General features: G+C 41.7%; 1 pseudogene; it reads left to right on the plus strand.

Moving 5' to 3' along the window:
* Positions 1-472: 472 nt before the first annotated feature.
* Positions 473-18,150, plus strand: LOC101043861 (ATP synthase peripheral stalk subunit d, mitochondrial-like; annotated as a pseudogene).
* The last annotated feature ends 887 nt before the right edge of the window (positions 18,151-19,037 follow it).

Here is a 19,037-nt window from a genome sequence, read left to right on the forward strand (position 1 = left end):
TGTAAAAGAGCTATTGAACAGTAAGTAGACTGCGGTGGGTTTGCTGTATTGTTCTTGTCGTTAATAACAGCTTCTCATCTTGTAATTACAAAGTAGTTGCTTTAACACCATGGTACTTGTTAACATTCCCTCATTATTATTAATAAAATCTTCATTTCTGAACATGGCAGGGCAAAGAGAGAGAAGAGCATAAGGCAATGGCCACAGCCATCCCTTAGAACATGTGTTATGCATATACAACCATTTAAGCATTCAGAATGTCCATGGAGAAATGGAATATCTGGAATTAGGTTTTAAAAAGATGCGGAAGGGGGCTCAGAGCTCATAAATTTGTATTCATCTAGAATGATCCTGTTACTCTCAAAAGAAATCAACCTTTGGAGCTCACATGACATCAAGCATAAGAGGGTTTAAAAATACTCAAGTCAATATACATCTAGGGAATGCTGAATGGTGTTACACAAGGAGTGCCATGGTGATTAAGGGAAAATCTGTGTTTAAAGCAGAAGCTCTGAAGAGCAATTACCTCCTTTTCAATGAAGGTCTTCGTCTGCCCCATACCCAGGTCCGTAAAGTGAAAGCAAATACAACTGAAAGAAAGCAGTGACTCTCAAGTTAGAGAATTTTAGCTAACAAATGAAACAGTCAAATATTTGCAGAACATATCAGAGAGAAGCTGTATCAGTCAGGTCAGAACAGGAAAGGTTATTCTGTGATAACAAACATCCCACAAAAATCTCAGTGTCTTTAAACACACATCTATTTCTAGTTTAGGCAAAGTTTGCTGCAGATCTGGGAATCTCTTCAAGACAGGTAGCCCCTGTTCAGCCTACCACTCAGCTTGAATCGTTCAGTCCCTTCTCATCAACACATGCTCCCAGGATCACTGTAGCAAAAGAAGAGCAAGCTGAAGGGTTCAACAATGGCAATGCAATGCTCTGGCATTTAAGTGACAAACGACTTTTCTACTCACGCCTCACTGGCTAGAATTAGACACAGTGCCCCATGTGAGTATGAAGGAGTAGGCAGCAAAGTATAATCACACCGTGTACCCGTGAGTCTCATTAAGCCTTAGACAGAGAAGCTCATTTTCTATAGAAAATAACTGAAACACTCTATACATAAAGTATAAAACTTGAGCAGCTACAGAAATAAAACTCCAGCTTCTTATTTAATAAGGGCCACAATGCTAGCACATATTCCAACACACAATATGGAGAGAGAACATCAAGGACACGCAGATGTTAAATGTGGTCATCCAAATTACAGAAGACACCGGCAATCCTTTGTAGATCTGCTGTAACTCTTACTTATTTTATGATACTTGTACATCTTCAATAAATTCTACTGAAGGGACATTGCAGAGTATTTTTCTTGTCATTCTCTAAATATGCTTTCTGTTGGTTTCATAAAGTCCAAATTGAAAAACTGTCTAGATGTTGATCTAAATATCTTGATATTTAGATAATACCTATACAGCCAGATAGCTGGACTGGAATTACAACCAAGATGTTGGTATCCAGAAACAGCAAAACAAAGTACATAGCAGCCCTTATAGAATGGTACCCATCTCATACCATCAAACCTAGTCCTTAAAATTTCAAAATGAATTAAATGTTAGCAGGAAATATACAAGCACTTTTAAGCATTAGGCAAGAAAAGCTTTGTCTGATAAGTTTTCTTTCCTCCAGGGCTTACCCTGAAATAGGTGGCAATGTCATTTGCATTCTGAACACTCTGGGAACTTTTTCTTCTTGAATTTCCCTCCTGAGGCAACACTCCAAAAAGAGCTTAAGGCAGGTTGAGGTTTTGATATTCCCCTGCTCTTGTGAGTGAATAAAGAAAACCAATGAAAGTGCTCAACAGTCGGCATCCACCTAGATGTGTTCATTTGTTGCCATTTTAGGAACTAGCAAGGGTACTGTTATTTACTCTTGCTATTTTTTTTTTAGGAACTAGCAAGGGTACTGTTATTTACTCTTGCTATTTTTCTTGCTAATCAAAGGAACTTTTACCCAAGCTAATTTAATTAGGAGCTAAAAAGTGTAGTTTTGTAAGAAAGGATTGTCAGAATCTTTAATCTAGCTAAAATGATTGCCAAAGCCCCTTTGAATAAAGGGTCCTTCCAAGAGAGACCTCACTGGGAAAGCATTGAAGGGTTTGGGGGGTTTATGTGTGGGTGTGCAGTTATGTATGTATGTGTGTGTTGTTTGCTTGCACAGTGCAAATGTACAAGAACACTCAAAATCAGATTCTGGCAAATTTAATCAAACGGGAGTATATGTTTTGGGGCGGGGTAAGAAAGTAAAGTGTGCTTTGTAGAAAAGGTTTTAGAAGGGAAAAACGACATGTTTTAAAAAAAGAGAATTGCCTTTACTGCCCAATTTTATAACTTCTCTGGCAATCTAGAATAAAGTATTTACTCATACAAGTGTCCCTTTATACTCAACTTTGTTACCTCTAAGAAAAATGTAATATTAATGTTATTTTTGGAAAAGGCATTCAAAGCTTTTCTAGAGAGTCTCGCAGGTAGCTGGTGGGTTTTACTCGACTTATAGGTAAAAGAAACAGCAGCATAATTTATAGATTAAATTCCCTCTTGTTTGCATCCAATGCCTAAACTCTGGGCTTCATTTGATGTCTGCTAAGGAAATGCAGAGAAAAGCAGCAGCCAAGCATCACTCTAGTTTTCACTAAATCTCCTACAACTCAACATTTGTCTGGGGTAGTTAACCAAACAAGCGTTAGATTAAACAGTGACCTGTAACGTTCCTCTCAGCAGACAGAGATCTAGAGTATTGTTTAATGTCTCTATACTCTTGATAGCGGTTTCCAGTAAAAGAGGAATTGGATTATCTGTTAACATTATTCCAAACATATTTAGTGAAACATAAAAACCACAGGAACTACAGACCATCACATTACAATCTTCTTCTCCACAGGTGTGTTAGTTTTGACTGCCATCACAAAATGCTATAGATTTGGTCACTTAAACAACATAAATTTATTTCTTCTACTTCTGGAGACCTGAAGTCCAAGGTCAAAGTGCTGGCAGGTTGGTGTGTGGTGAGGGCTCTCTCTTTGAACTACAGACAGCCATCTTCATATGACACAGAAAGAGTGAACTCCAGTTTCTTTCTCTTCTTTTAAGGGCACCAAATCCCATCATGGGGACTCCACCCCCATCACTTCATCTAAACCTAATCACCTCCCAAAGGCAGCACCTTCAAGGACCATCACATTGGGGGTTGGGGTTTCAACATGTGAATTTGCAGGAGACACAAATATTCAGTCAATAACAAGAGATCTTCCTTGTTAATATATTTCTCTGTGATGAACGGAAGAGATTTAATGGCTCTAAGGCTGCTTGATGCTCAAGTGCTGTGATTACAGTACTGCTCCAACATCATTTTTGTGAAATCCCATATCATTTGCAAGGTTTTGAATTTAACTTTGCCAAAAATTTGTATTATAGTTTGCATTTTATCAAGACATAAATGTGAAATATGCTGGTGTTGAATAACGTTTAGATGGAGACAGATTTACATGTGTTGAGCATTGCCACTGTTTACTTTGTTGTTGTTGCTTGTTTGTTTGCTGCTTTCTCTTTCCATTTCCCTATACAACTTCTAATTTTAGGAAGCTAATTAATAAATTCTTACTCAATGATAATTTTCTGTATAAACATATACACACTGTCACTGCATTATTAAATTTTTTAATTTACAAATTTTAAAAAGACAAACCACCTCACTAGGTCTGCTGAGTCTAGAATAGTAGGTCCCTGTTCTGGTTCCATCCTAGGCTATCTCCTTTGTCATCTTGAGAGGAAGGACTGTCCTGTGAGTGACCCTGTCTGCATCAGCATCTCATATTGGACTCATCCTTTCTCGAAATCAGAGCTATCAAGCAACTGCAGAGTTCTCAGTCTTCCCACTGCGCCACTGCCGCTTCCTCAACATGATTTCTATTTGCTAGATTATAAAACCATATTATGCCGGATCTTCCAAAAGTGTTGCTTCTTCTAGGGTAAAAGTGTTCTCTTAGTTCTCTCTGCAAAATGTCCCTTCCTATGCTGCTGTGGAGTATGAGTTTAATAAATCTCTCAGGAGTTAGGTGGGAAAAGACTACTTTCAGGCTGACAGCTTACAGGAAGACACCCTCATTACTCAGAATTCCTTTCCCCAGAGTCTTTTCCTGACTGACTCCCTCTATCAGATATCCCCAGAAGCAGCTGGAACTAACCCTTCTCTGCTCACTGCCTTGCTGAAGATTTCCTTTTTAACTCTTGCATGTCCAGGGATGTTAGCTTTGCACCAAATATAATGGCCAAAATCGTGAGCTAGCAAGAACCTTGCCTATAGTAAGTCTGCTATCAGCAAAGGGAGGCCTCATTGCTCTTCCTTCATATAGAAGATGTATATATCATGACCAGAATAGCATGGCATGGGTTACTCTTGTTGGTTTATAGTTTCCATTTTCAAAGCATTTTCAGTTATGTTGTATGCAAGGTAAAAGATTCCCAAGCCATAGCAAACCAATGAATAGATTAAGTCTTTGTAGACATTTATAGATGGATTCAAATTTGAGTCCTCTCACCTACTAGGTTTGGGAATTTGGCAATTATTTAATATTTTTGAGCCTCAGTTACTGCACCTCTAAATTGGGGTAACAATGTCTTCCTTCCAGAGCCTCTAAGAGGATTAGAAAGTTTATACACAATGCACTTAGCATAGACCTTGGCTATAAATAGGCCTTTGATAATTGGTAACTGTTCTAAATATCAACTTAAATGTTACAAGGCAAAAACAATTTTTATAACAGTAAAAACCTTAAAATTGTAACTAGAATTTTATAATCCGAGAGTGCAAATGGGTCTCTCAGTCCAGACTCCTGCTATAGTTTTTTGAAGACAGGCTTGAAAACAGTTATTTAATACCTCACCAATCTCTGCCCAATAAAGACACCATCCAATGAGCTACAGCAACAGAAACTCCTTAAACCTTGGACCTCTTCAGGCTTCACACATTTCCCACTGAATCAACTTCCTCACTTCGGCCTATGGGCGAATACTTAAAAGAGATTAGTATCTCACCTCAGGAGGCCTATGACAACCAGTGAACAAATAACCCAATGACTCTTCACTCAGCACCCACCAACCCCTCCCACTTGCAAAATGTGAAAACACAAAACAGAAAATAAGATTTTCCCCTCAAGAATTCCTGTTTGATATACTGCCTTGACCTGCACCTAACAGTTCAAATCATGAAAATAAGAATCTTTTATGGTTACTGGGAAAATTCATAGTTTATCATATTCTGTCGGCTGGAGAGGAAGAAAAGACTTGGCCAGGTTCCTGAGGGAAAGATAGCCTGTCATATTTGCTGAAATTTATGTATGTAAAAGCACTCAGGATGATACTGTTGTGCAAGATACCGCCCCCCTCTCCTGCTCAGAGCTCCATCCATGCAAGGCAAATAGGAGGGTTTTCCAAAACTGCCCAGAGTTGAAGGTAAAGGAGGAACCAGAATGGGGGTGGAGGCAGGGGCAGGAGAGAAGACACTTGACTGCCATCATTTAAACCTCTTGATTATTTTAACTTCTGCAGAATAATGATCGCGCATTTGAAGGAAATACATCTGTTCCTTTCCCTCCCCACCCCCGTGTGGTTTTCAAATCCCGAGGTAATTACGTTTTGACAAAAATTTATTGGGACATCTGTTTTTTCCCTTAGATCTGCAGGTCACTGTGTGACTCTAACAGCAGCCCAGCAGAGAGCTGCACTGGAGAAACCCAGCACAATGGCTGGCCAGGTCCAGGGCGTGCACGCTGAGCGGGGGTTGAGTTGGAGACAGAAAGGGCAGGCCCTGGGTGCCACCAGCCCACATCTTCTCATGTGTCCCTTTGTTTGGTTCGCCGCAAGGGCTCAGCATGCAATTCTGGCCAGGAGGGTGAAGGGTTCCAGGATATGGCAGAGGAGGGGAGGGAGGGGGGCTGGCTGGTAACAGGCTGGCAGTGTGCATCCAGATCCAGGCATTTCCTAAGTTGGCATCCAATATAAAAATAATTCACGGAGGGAAGGGGATGGGGGTGTAATGCACAGGCCATATGTTTGAAACCCCTGCCCATAATGGCTGGCTGCGGTTACCAGCGTCTGGTGCCACCAACTATATTAAATTATGGTACCCTACGGAGGCACAGAAATCAGAAAGATTTCTCTTTCTCCCAGCATTTGTTAAAACATGGACCAACCTAGGAACTCTACCCGTACATAAAACTCTTTTAAAAATAATAATAATAATGTAACTTCACTTTAATCTACTCATTTTGGTGATAAAGCCACCCAAACTTCCTAAGTTGTCTTTTTTCACAAATCTCAGCTCCCTCAAGAAATGTCTGCATCAGAATTCCACAGGGAACACCTTTTCTCCATGTTTGAACCCTTGTAAGAACATCTGTTTTCTGAGGTGTCCAGCCCAATACCTGGACCTGATGTTTAAAAAAGTGTCTGTCTGATTTGTCTTCATGCCAAATAAAACTTTGAAACATTCTGAGATGTTTATGCCTTTAGGAATTTAATTGGGAATTTCAATAATTAAAGTTCTCTCTCTCTTATCTCTGGCTTACTGATTAAAAATAAATAAAAGAAGTTGTGACCCAGGTATTTCATCTTCATAAAGACGTCAAGCAACAGGCAACTAGTTTCTTTCTCCCAAAGAGTATCAAGTGATCATTTCAATGGTTACATATAAATATCTACCTCTCAGTCAGGTATGGTGGCTCACAACTGTAATCCCAGCACTTTGGGAGGCCGAGGTGGGCTGACCACCTGAGGTCAGCAGTTCACGACTAGCCTGACCAACATGGAGAAAGCAAACCTCTACTAAAAATACAAAAATTAGCCAGGTGTGGTGGTGCATGCCTGTAATCCCAGCTATTCGGGAACTGAGGCAGGAGAATCGCTTCAGCCTGGGAGGCAGAGGTTGCAGTGAGCCAACATCACGCCATCGCACTCCAGCCTGGGCAACAATAGCAAAACTCTGCCTCAAATAAATAAATAAATAAATCTGCTGGCATGGTGGCTCACACCTGTAAACCCAGCATTTTGGGAGGTTGAGGCAGGTGGTTCACCTGAGGTCAGGAGTTTGAGACCAACATGGCCAACATGGTGAAACCCCATCCCTACTAAAAATACAAAAATTAGCCGGGCAGAGTGGTGGGTGCCTATTATCCCAGGTACTTGGGAGGCTGAGGCGAAAGAATCACTTAAACCTGGGAGGCAGAAGTTGCCTTGAGTGGAGATCACGCCACTGTACTCCAGCCTGGGTGACAGAGTGAGACAACATCTCAAAACAAATAAATACATAAACAAATAAATACATATCTACCTCTCCACATCAAATTTAAGAAAAATAAGATGCCTCTGGGTATAATAGAGCTTCTCTTCCATCAATGGATAAAAAGCATGCTAGTCCGTGAACTTATTTATGAAGTAATAAGAACAAATTCCAAATTCCAGATGAAAGCACTGGGGAAGAGGCAAGAAAGTGAAGGTCATTAAGAAATGCTCCTCCTTCCTAAGCCTCCTGCATAGACTACAGGTGTGTGCACTGCAGTCAGCTAATTTCATTGTTTTAATTTTTTGTAGAGACATGATCTCACTGTGTTGCCCAGACTGGTCTCAAACTCCTGGCCTCAAGTGATTCTCCCCTGTCAACCGCTCAGAGTGCTGGTATTACAGGTGTAAGCCATCACGCCACACAGCTTAAAATGAGGTTTTAAAAGGTGGAATAAGGAAGCTTAAACAGGCCTCATTAAAGCTACCAGTCTTTTTTTCTTTAATGTAAATTATAAGCTCAAAAATAATAAAACACTTTGGGGTATGTCTTAGCTTGGGCTGCCATAACAAATACCATAAATCTGATAGCTTAAACACAACATTTATTTCTCACAGTTCTGGAGTCTGGAAGCCCAAGATCAGAGTGTCAGCATGGCTGGATTCTGGTGAGGGCCCTCTCCTTGGATTGCAGGTGCCCACCTTCTGGCTGTGGTCTCACATGGCAGAGAGAGGAAATTCTGGTCTCTCTTCCTCTTCTTATAAGGAAGGACACTAGTCTCATCATGGGCCCCACCCTCACAATCTCACATCAACCTAATCACTTCCCAAGGGCCTTACCTCCCAATACCATCATATTGGGAGTTAGGGCTTTAAAATATGAATTTTGGGAGGATGCATTCAGTCCATAACAAGGTGTTTAAACTTTTCAACTGCAGAATTATGAGGTTTAAGAAACATTAAGCTAGACTATGTTTTATTCTTGAACTTGAATATAATATCCTAAATTTAGGATATTCCTACATGAAAATTTAGGAATACCCTAATCATGGCACAGGACATTCAAATATTTTATAAAATAAATTTGTTCACTCTTTTCACACTATCTATTTTTTTGCTGAAATAAATAGAAAACAAATCATGGAAGCAGTACTAATATGGTTTAAAAACTTATAGAGGACAGATGTGCATATGTATGTGATGGGTGGTGGTGGTGGTTAGTGTGTTCTGTGTAGTTTGGAGGAAGACAATAAACATACTTATGGCTGTAAGACTGAAAAATCAATCCCCAACACATACCACTTATCTGCACACTCTAATTTGGGAACTAAGAGTGTTGCATGAACCCTCTTCAGGTGCCAACGTGCATGCATGTGTGTGTGCATGTGTGTTGTGCATTGGGGTGGGGGGTGGTTCGGCAGGATAGGAGTCTCCAAAATTCTCTGTTGCTCTTCTAAGTAAGGCTTCATTTGAACAAAAGTTACAAACACTTTAAAATTAAACTGCCCAAAACCCATTGTTCCACTGTTTCTTGCTACTTCATTCATAAATAGACACACAAAGCCCTTTTATAACCAATATTTTTTTTCTTTGTTTCTACTCCAAAGTAGAGAAACAGAACAAGAAGCAACTTCTAGGATAACAAATGTCAACTTCTTTAGGTTCAGGCGTTCCCAAACTACAGCCCGGCCAGTGGGCCACATGCGGCCCCCTGAGGCCATTTATCCGGCCCCCTGCCGCACTTCAGGAAGGGGCACCTCTTTCGTTGGTGGTCAGTGAGAGGAGCACAGTATGTGGCAGCCCTCCAACGGTCTGAGGGACAGTGAACTGACCCCCTGTGTAAAAAGTTTGGAGATGCCTGGGATCTTATAGAAATACTGGGAGAGAGAATGGATTTGGACTCCTCACTTAAAAAGACGGTCTTTCTTAACATGAGGTCCCAGAATCCATGCTAGTTCTCATGCTGTTTCTCGACATGCCATGCTGTTTCCTTCTACCTCTTTCCACCAAAATCCTTTCCCAAATCCCTTAAGAAACAACTTAAACACCTCTCCCAAAAGGCTTTCCTACCTCTCTGTGCCTCAGTTTCATCTTCTATAACATGAGAACAACAGTACCACAGCATAATGAGAAATCTGTGTACCTTACAGTCTTCCATGCTGGACTGCACTTCCCTGTTTCTCAAGACACGGAATAGTACCAGAAACATGCAGCTGTTTAACAACTGATGGTTTCACTGACTTTAATAGACTATAACCAGTGAATTTCTTTTCTTTTCTTTTCTTTTTTTTAAGACAGAGTCTTGCTTTGTCACCGGGTGCCAGGCTAGAGTGCAGTGGCGCCATCTCGGCTCACTGCAATCTCTGCCTCCAGGTTCAAGCAATTCTCCTACCTCAGCCTCCTGAGTAGCTGGGACTACAGGCACATGCCACCACGCCCAGCTAATTTTTACATTTCTTAGTAGAGAGGGGGTTTCACCATGTTGGCCAGGATGGTTTCGATCTCTTGACCTCGTGATTCCCCCGCCTCAGCCTCCCAAAGTGCTGGGATTACAGGCCTGAGCCACCGCCTATAACCAGGGAATTTCAAATGGCCTGGCAGCCCCCCCCCAACCCCCCACCACTCCCCATAGAAATAGCAAGGGATGTTGCTTTTCCTTACCTTGGAGGCAGTGTGAGGACCAAGGAGAACAGGGCTGGGAATTAGCAAAGTGAGCTTTGAGCCCTGCCTGGGCTTCTCACTAGCTGCTTGACACTGGGAAACTCACTCCACCTCTCAGGACCATCCCGGTTTTTCCTCAAGATGAAGGAGTAGAGCTAGGTGATCTGGGGCTCTGACGCTACAAGACCCTCGTATAATTGAAACACCTGAACATTTTCTTCCCAGAGGCAGTTGCGCAGTCAGTCCTGCCCATCAGAGGCTGCTGCTGCTTCCGGAGAAAACGGCGGGCAGCCCAGGGGAAAACACTTGGCGCACAGGACCCCCATTGACAATTAGGTAAATCACAGAGGAAAATCTCCCACACTCAGATGAAAATAAGCTGGTCCTCCTCAAGCCTATTTTCCTGTCGGTGATATATTTATAGTCACTGTTTCCATTTTCCATTTTGAGACATCATGGGGCATCTTTTAACAAAAGCAAGCTGCACCCAAACCCACCCCCTGCTTGGAAGTGTTCAGATGTACTCACTAGAGCCCGTGGGGTCTGCGCACCTGCATCTGAGTGCTCTCACAAGCGTTCCGGCACACAAAGAGCAGCAGCTGGGTGGACGGTCTGCCGAGGGCTGAGCAGAGGGCACTCCGCCAAACCCTGTGCCTTTAATTCACCTAAACACTGACCTTGAAAAATTGCCCTTCATGGGATGTGATGAGGTGTGAATTCAATCTCCATCCTCACTTGGGTCCTGTCATTTTCTGCTCTGTGATTGCCAGTTGTGCCAGACAACATCAACTGGACCGGCAGAGGGTCGGTGAGATTGACAAGGTCCTCTGGGGAAAGCTGAGAGCAAAAGGCCCTGCAAACTCATTTCAGCCATGGGCCTCTCCCTTGCCATGTTTTTCTCCCTGGCTGAAATCAAACCAGCAAAGGCTGGTACTGGTTCAGTGGCATCACCCTGGCAGTTTAAGTATGCTATCTTTGATTGTTGAGCAAAAGTCATGTTCATCTGAGAGAAGGCTTTGGAAGGTTCTCTGTTCATCCCTTACCTCCTTAAATTCTCAGGCTCATGATCCAAACCAACTCACTGCAAACTTACTCTGAGTGCTCCACAAGGGCGAGAGATAGGAGCAAGCATTCTGCAATTTTTCTTTTGCGCAAAGAATCAAATGCAGTCGATTTAACTTCATCAAATCACTGACAAGTGCTGATACAGACGATGGAAAATATGCAAAGGCCAGAGAACAGACAAAATCCTACAGTTTCTATCGGTATTAAAGCCAGATGTTCCACTGACTGTTTGCATTTGATAAAACCCGACGACAAAGGCTTCTGCCTGGGATCTGTGGATCCCAGGTTCCATTCATCAGCGCGTGGTTCATGTGGCTATACACCAGGCCAACTGGATAGCATTTAATGCAGCACCAGGCCTTCTGTGAAGACAAAACCGGTCCTGCTTTGTCTGTGGGCTTCTATAGGTTGTTGTGACTTGAACAGATCTGTTTACGCTACATTTGCTATGGCAACGTTTATCTGATATGGACAAAAGATTCTTGAATTAATAACACTTGACTCAGGCCTATGATTCAACAAGAGGTATTCAAACCATTTAAGTGAAGGCAATGTTTTCTCTGAAGCCAATTAATACAGCAACAAACCTTTGGCTGAAGTGATCCAGAGTGCAGCATGTAAGTGTTACCATGATCTGTAAACCATCAAGCCAACCCTGCAGTGCGTGACTGAAGCGGGAAAAGGGAAATAAATGCACATTTAGTTGGCATGAACCTCAGATCATAGCCTGGGCAATTTCACGTTTTAAGGGGGACCTGCAGAGGTGGCTTTTGTTCAGTCTGACAATTTTGACCTCAGCTGTAAAGTGTAAGAAGGCCCTGAACACAGAAATGACTGTGAATTCACCTTCCAACCTCCTTTACCCCCTTGACAATTAAAGGCTGTGGCTGGCCTAGTCCTCCTTCGACCTGCTCCTGAGCTGTAGCCCCGACAAGGGTCGGGTGACTTGATTGACAGCAGATCTTTCCTGAGAGGCAGATGTAGCCCCAGGGGCTCAGGTAAATGGCTTTCCCTCCTTTCCCCTGCTAAAGCTCCCAAACAGAGGTTTCCTTTTCTTTCCTCCATTGAAAAATTGCCAGCACTCTAAAATGTACAGCTAACCCAAAAACAGGCAACGGAGAATGATGTTAATTTAAACTTCTGCCTTATTAAGTAACAAAACCCAGAAATAATGTGATCAAAGCCAAAAGACACAAACTTCTGCCATCTTTCTTGAGATAAAAGCAGTAAAACACCCATTAAATGAAGGAGGCTTGGACACTTAATAAAAATAGCTAATTAAGTGTTGGAGTAACTTAGCATTTTGCCTCACGAGTCCTGCAATACTCAAGACTAGCCTGTATCCCTTCCAATCTCACTCCTTCCTGCTGTGGTTCAGGCCATCACATAATTCTTTTTTCATTCCCTTCATTATGTGCCAGAGACTGTTGTATGTACGGGGAGTACAGAAGTGAACAGTAGACCAGATTCTGGCTCTCGAGCAACTAGTAATAGTGGAGTTGGTGAGCAGGACAGAACAAGCAGGTGTTAAATTCTTAGACAAAATAAATCAGCATAAGAAGAATGAATGGGGGTGGGAGGAGACAGAGGCTGCGTCTTGGCCATCTCATCAGAATCCTGAAATGCCCATGACAGTTTCTTCCTTGGAATGGACCCCTTCTCCTTTTGTGTGTCCTGTTATGGGCTCAATTTTTCAATGGCGTGAGTGAATTCAGCGCTATACAAGTTTCCTTTTCTTCCTCCTTCTCCTCTTACTCCTCCTCCTCCTTTTCCTCCTCCTCTTCTTCTTCTAGTCTGCAATATTTTTGAAAATGCCTACCATATGCCAAGTATACAAAAAATAAAAGACACCCAGTGCCCACCCAACCAGGGCCCACCATCTGGTTATGAAGGCGGATGCTCACATCGATAACCCTGATCTGTATAAAGCTGTGGTTTCGGAACTCTGCTGGGCGACAGAGCTACGAGTGGTGGGTTTAAAATGCAGATGCCTGGAATCCACCCCAGATCCTGCCAAATGAAGTAGTGTAGAGTGGGAGGGGGATGGAAAAACTTGAATTTTAATCAATCCCCCACTTTCATTAATTCCAACGTATAACAAATTTGAGACAAAGATTGACATCTACAGTATCAAGGAAAAAACACTGGACTTAAAAGGCAGAAGTTGCTAAAGCTCCCTGAGGCAGACCCACAGCCTTATTTGGTTTGGGATTCTGAGCTTTTAATAGTAGCTAGACCCAGGTGCAACTCAATCAATGGAAACATTAATGAAAGAAGATATAAGTTCTAATCCAGAACAAATTTGGTCCAGGTTCCTTTTTAATGAAAGAAATAGTATCACCTCTGATTAGTCTTGTGTAACTTAAATGAAATAAAAATATGAAAGAACTATTATTGTATTTTGCAGATAATAGATGTTCTGAAATTGACAGTTTTCACTAGCCTTGGCTTCCTTCTGAAAGATCCATGTGGTAAAAGCTGCAGTAGGATTTGAATATCACTCCAACTTTCCTGCCATTTTTTGGTTTTTTTGTTTTTCCTTTGAGCAAGAAAATAAGAGAAAAGCATTCTTATTTCCCATTTTTCTTGCTAGTCCATACTAACGGATGGATTTTTTTTCTTTTGCCTCCAGCCATTTTCATGTGAAAAGCACAATTAAGATTCATCATTAGAAGCTATGTACACAAGCCAGAGAAATCTAGAAACATGGGTTAAACGGACTTTTCGGGATCAACTGACCCAAGCCTTTCTGTCTTTTACATCAGAAACCTGGGGCCCAGAGAGGGCAAGTAATTTGTCCACAGTCACAGAGCCAGCTAATGGCAGAGCTGAGACAAATACCTAATGAAATGGTGATTTTCAAATTTTCTCTCTGTGATTTTGTGCCCCAAGAATCACGAAGGAGTTAGGGAGTGGGTGAAAAGAGTGGAGGTTTCTCCAGTTTTACTTCAACTAGAGAAAGTCAGGTTTTTATCTCTTTTGCATAGTTAAACGTCCTCAGCATAATTTCGTTTGAAGACACAATTTCACCACTTAAGATGATTGAAAAGCCCTGCACTATACCACCCTGTCATTTTTGTATTATTTGTTTCCTTCCTACTGCCTCACTCATTACAACTATTACAAGAAAGCAATAAGGTAATTTTAGGCATTGTGCTTGGAGCCTAGAGTTTGCATGTTATCTTCCATCCAAATGTCCTCCTTCCCTCACAGAAGATCAAAACCTCATGAAACTTTCACTAAACAAGTGCAAGAGAATAAATTAATACAATGAGACCCCATAGGTTTGAGATTACAAGTGCTTAGGGGATAGTGAAAACCAAGTAAGAGAAGCCTTCTCAAATACAGTGTTATAAATTTGGAAATAATTAATTAGCCCTTCATTATCAGAAAAATATTTCAAATCTGCTTATGGTTAGGTGAATTTACTTTTCCATTTTCCCCTTAAGACTTTTTAACCAAAGATAAGTAAAAAGTCTAGATAGGATTAAAGGTAGATGTGTCAGGGGCTGCTACTTGCTTACCCAATGGACATTCTCTCCTTGTGAACAAACATCTATTTTACTATAGGAGGAAATGGGCTCAATCCAAATATGTATCCAACCTCCCTTGCAGTTGGGGGATGTCATGTGACTGTATTATGATTAATGTGATAGGAGGAGAAATGAGAGAAGAACTCCCCAAATGTCTCTTAAAACAAAAATTGGCATTTATTTTTGCCTTTTACTCACCAGGTTTTCTAGTCTGAACATGGACATGATTGCTGGCATACCAGCAGCCACCTTAAGAGCGGGAGGATAAGAGTTATACCCTAGAGCTGGGTGCGATGGCTCACGCCTATAATCCCAGCACTTTGGGAGGACAAGGCAGGTGGATCGCTTGAACCCAGGAGTTCAAGACTAGCCTACGCAACATGATGAAACCTCATCTCTAAAAGAAATGCAAAAATTAGTGGAATGTGGTGGCACAAGTCTGTAGTCCCAGTTCCTTGGGAGGCTGAGGTGGGAGGATCACTTGAGCCAGAGAGATCTGATTGTGCCACTGCACTCCACCTTGGGCAACAGAGAAAAACCCTATCTCAAAAAAAAAAAAAAAAAAAAAAAAAAAAATCGTCATATGCTACGAATGGAGGAGCACAAAGCTAGAAAGGACTTAAGTCTTTCACAGCATCAGCCTGAGTGCCCATCTGCAAATGTGTTTTACATGAGACAAAAGTAAACCCCCAATGTCTTCAAGTCACCATTTTGTCATTGTAGTGGTTGTTTTATTTTCTAATATTTGTTGCTAGCAACCAAACAGAATCCATAACTTAGTAGGCAAACCAAAATACTATAAATGAAGCTGAGCTTAAAAGCATTTCCTATGTAACAGGAAGCATTATCTGCCAAAAATCTGCCCAAGAAAGCTTGTGCAGGTGAGACTTCCTGACTTTATGTTTTTCCAGGACGGAAAGGTTGGAAAGTGCTCATGAACAGTAAAGAACATGGGCAGTTATCCAAAGAGAATCATTTTCTATTTACCCAGCACTGTACGGTGAATAGTGCTAGATACATGTTGTCCGTGTGTCTTTTTTCCTCGGACTCAAAGAAAGTGAAAATTCAAATCTTTTTCAAGACAGACTTATTATATGTTAAAAGGCCACTTAGGTCACACCACTAACTCTGACAAGACCATTTCCAGACTTGTCATGTGACTGTAATATCAAATGACATCCATATCTACCACCTCTTTGCTGAGGGTCTGTATCAGTGTTCTCAGGCAACAAAGGCTAAAAAGCATAAAACCACTGAGTCTCTAGTAGGACTTCCAAAGCAATGACAAAGCAGAGAAAGTGTACATCGAACACATTTGCATATGTGTCAGGTATAGAGAACAGCAGTCAAACAGAGCATGTCTTTTGAAGTCCTGAAGTTGACTAATGAGCTGGGTGGAAAAATGGCATTGAGAGTGTTTTCCTCTGGCCTCTGCAAGACAGAGGCAAGCGGCCACTCTCAAAATATCTGTTCAGCAAGGCACTAGGGAGATCAGTGGGGAGCTCAGAGACATAAAGATACAGTTATCAGCAGACAGAGCAGCAAACTGGAGAGCCAAGGGTGTGGCCACCTGAATGCTAGAAGCAGCCTACATGAAAGACCTTCAGTGGAGACCCCAGATAGGAAGTACCAATACTGGACAATGATGCTGATGGACACATAAAAGATTGTGATCTGCTTGGTGGTATTTTAAATTTCCATAGGCAGGCAACGCTCTATACTTAACATAATAAGAAAGATTATACAATATAAGTGTGTAATTGACAGAAATACAATATAACCTATGAGTTAACCAAGAAAAGTCAGGCTTTCAGAGGTTAAATAAGTTGTCCAGCATCACACACCTCATAAGTGACAGCCAATATCAAGACTCGTGGCTGTTTGCCTCTAAAACCCATACCTATAAATCCTATACCATGTAAACTCTCTGAGAGGAAGATCTTCCCAAAGTTGGTGGCTAGAGGCCCTTACTGAATAGTTGTAAATAAAGCACGGGTCCTTTTGCTTTGATGAAAAGGATGGTGCTAACCTTTTAAGTGGCAGTAAAGAGTGATGCACAGCACTGGAGTGTGGACGTGTGCTTGTGTTCTGAGAAGAACATGTGTTGTATGTTGACTTCTCCAGCAGATGCATGAGGTACATGGAGACAGTGTGTTGAATGACAGCCTGCAAGCTTTAAACTGCAACCAAAGTACATCAATGCATCTTGTTGGGGTTTTTTTTTTAGGGCGGTTGTGACCATATATTAAAATTTGGACTTTATGCCTCAGGAATGGGGAATAAGCCCAGGGAAAGTGGAGGAAGCCACAATCTAGAAAAATAACGGAATTGCTTGGTTTGGACACCACCAAAGCGTAACTGTCTCTGTGATAGTGATCGTCAATGCATAATTTGAGCTTACTGCAATGTTGGAAATAGTTCATGAATACTGAATTTCCAAATTCATGAATCTACAAGATATCTAAAGACTGTAAGTTGAAAAACAGCAGGCCTGGGGAAATTCACTATGGGGAAAAGTGCAGAGGATGACGGAGAGATCGCTGTCATAGAGACAGTGAAGCTTTGGTGGTGGCCTATACCAAGCAATTCCATTATTTTTCTAGATTATGGCTTCCTCTATGCTCCAAAACCTGTGATTGTTCCCCATTCCTGAGGCATAACATCCCAATTTTAATACATAGCCACAAATGCTAAAAAAATAAAATAAAATAAAAATCCAGTAAGAGCCGCTAGTTGCTGCCGTGGACCATGGGCTGCCAGGGTCAGTGAAGGATCCCAAACACTTGCTCTAAAAACCATTGACTGGGTAGCTTCTTGGGAGATCATACCGCGAAACCAAAAGGCCATTGCTAATTCCCTGAAATTGTGGAATGAGACCCTCACCTCCAGGTTGGCTACTTTACCTGAGAATCCACCAGCTATCGACTGGGTTTACTACACGGCCCATGTGGCCAAGGCAGGCTTAGGGGATGATTTTGAGAAGTTGAATATCCTGAAGCTTTCTGTACAAGAGAATAAATATACTGCCCAGGTGGATGCTGAAGAAAAAGAAGGTGTGAAAATTTGTGCTGAGTGGGTGTCTCTTTTTTTTTTTTTTTTTTTTTGAGATGGAATTTCGCTGTTGTTACCCAGACTGGAGCACAATGGCACAATCTCGACTCACCGCAACCTCCCCCTCCTGGGTTCAAGCAATTCTCCTGCCTCAGCCTCCTGAGTAGCTGGGACTACAGGTGCACACCACCATGCCAGCTCTTTTTTGTATTTTTTAGTAGAGACGGGGTTTCACCTTATTGACCAGGATGGTCTCGATCGATTGACCTCGTGATCCACCCGACTCAGCCTCCCAAAGTGCTGGGATTATAGGCGTGAGCCACCGGGCCAGCCGTCTCTCTCAAAGGCCAGGACTGGATTATATGAGAAACAGCTGGAGAATGTGAGTAACTTAATCCATTTGATAAGATGACCATCGAGAACTTGAATAAAGCTTTCCCAGAAACCAAATTAGACAAGAAAAAGTATCCTTAGTGGCCTCACCAACCAATCAAGAATCTCTAAAACTGAGTCCAGAAGGAAGCTCTGGCCCTTATATTACACATTCTGGACATTAAAAATAAAAATAATTACATAGAAAAAAATCCAGTAAGATTCATTTATATACCTTGGTTGGAATTTAAAACTTGCAAGGTATCTCCCTCAACTCCACTGTCTTAATGTACCTCATGTAAAGTTTACTGGAGAAGCCAACACACAGCACGTTCTTCTTAGAACATGAGGACACTTTCACACTCCAGTGCAACACGTCTTATACCACCTAAAATGCCTTCCTTGTTCCCCACATGGCAAAATAAAAGGCCTAGGTCAAATGCCACCTCCTTCTAGAAGCTTTCTTCAGGCCTGATGCCCCACTTAACCTCTGCATTGCCCAAAGTGAATTGCCCCAAGAGAACGTATTGCCCTATTTTTAGGTCTCTAGATATTGTATTGTTGTTTATTTATTTTGCTTAAGTGTGTCTGTGAGCTAAGTACCATAATTTATTCATCTATGAATCTCTATAATCTTTCAAGTTTCTGATACATATTGGACAATGAAGATGGAATGCTTGAATAAGTTTTTGTAATATGTAAAAATTATATATATTTACTTTATACAATATGGTGTTTTTTTTGTTTTTTGAGACAGCATCTTGCTCTGTTGCCCAGGCTGTAGTGCAATGGCATGATCTCAGCTCACTGCAACCTCTGCCTCCTGGGATCAAGCAATTCTTATGCCTCAGCCTCCCAAGTAGCTGGGATTACTCTCTTGGGATGCCACGATGCCTGGCTAATTTTTGTATTTTTAGTGGAGACAAAGTTTTGCCATGTTGGCCAGGCTGGTCTCAAATGCCTGGACTTAAGTGATCTGCCCTTCTTGGTCTCCCAAAGTGCTGGGATTACAGGTGTGA

Source organism: Saimiri boliviensis, chromosome 2 (assembly GCF_048565385.1).
Source record: "Saimiri boliviensis isolate mSaiBol1 chromosome 2, mSaiBol1.pri, whole genome shotgun sequence".
NCBI lineage: Eukaryota > Metazoa > Chordata > Mammalia > Primates > Cebidae > Saimiri > Saimiri boliviensis.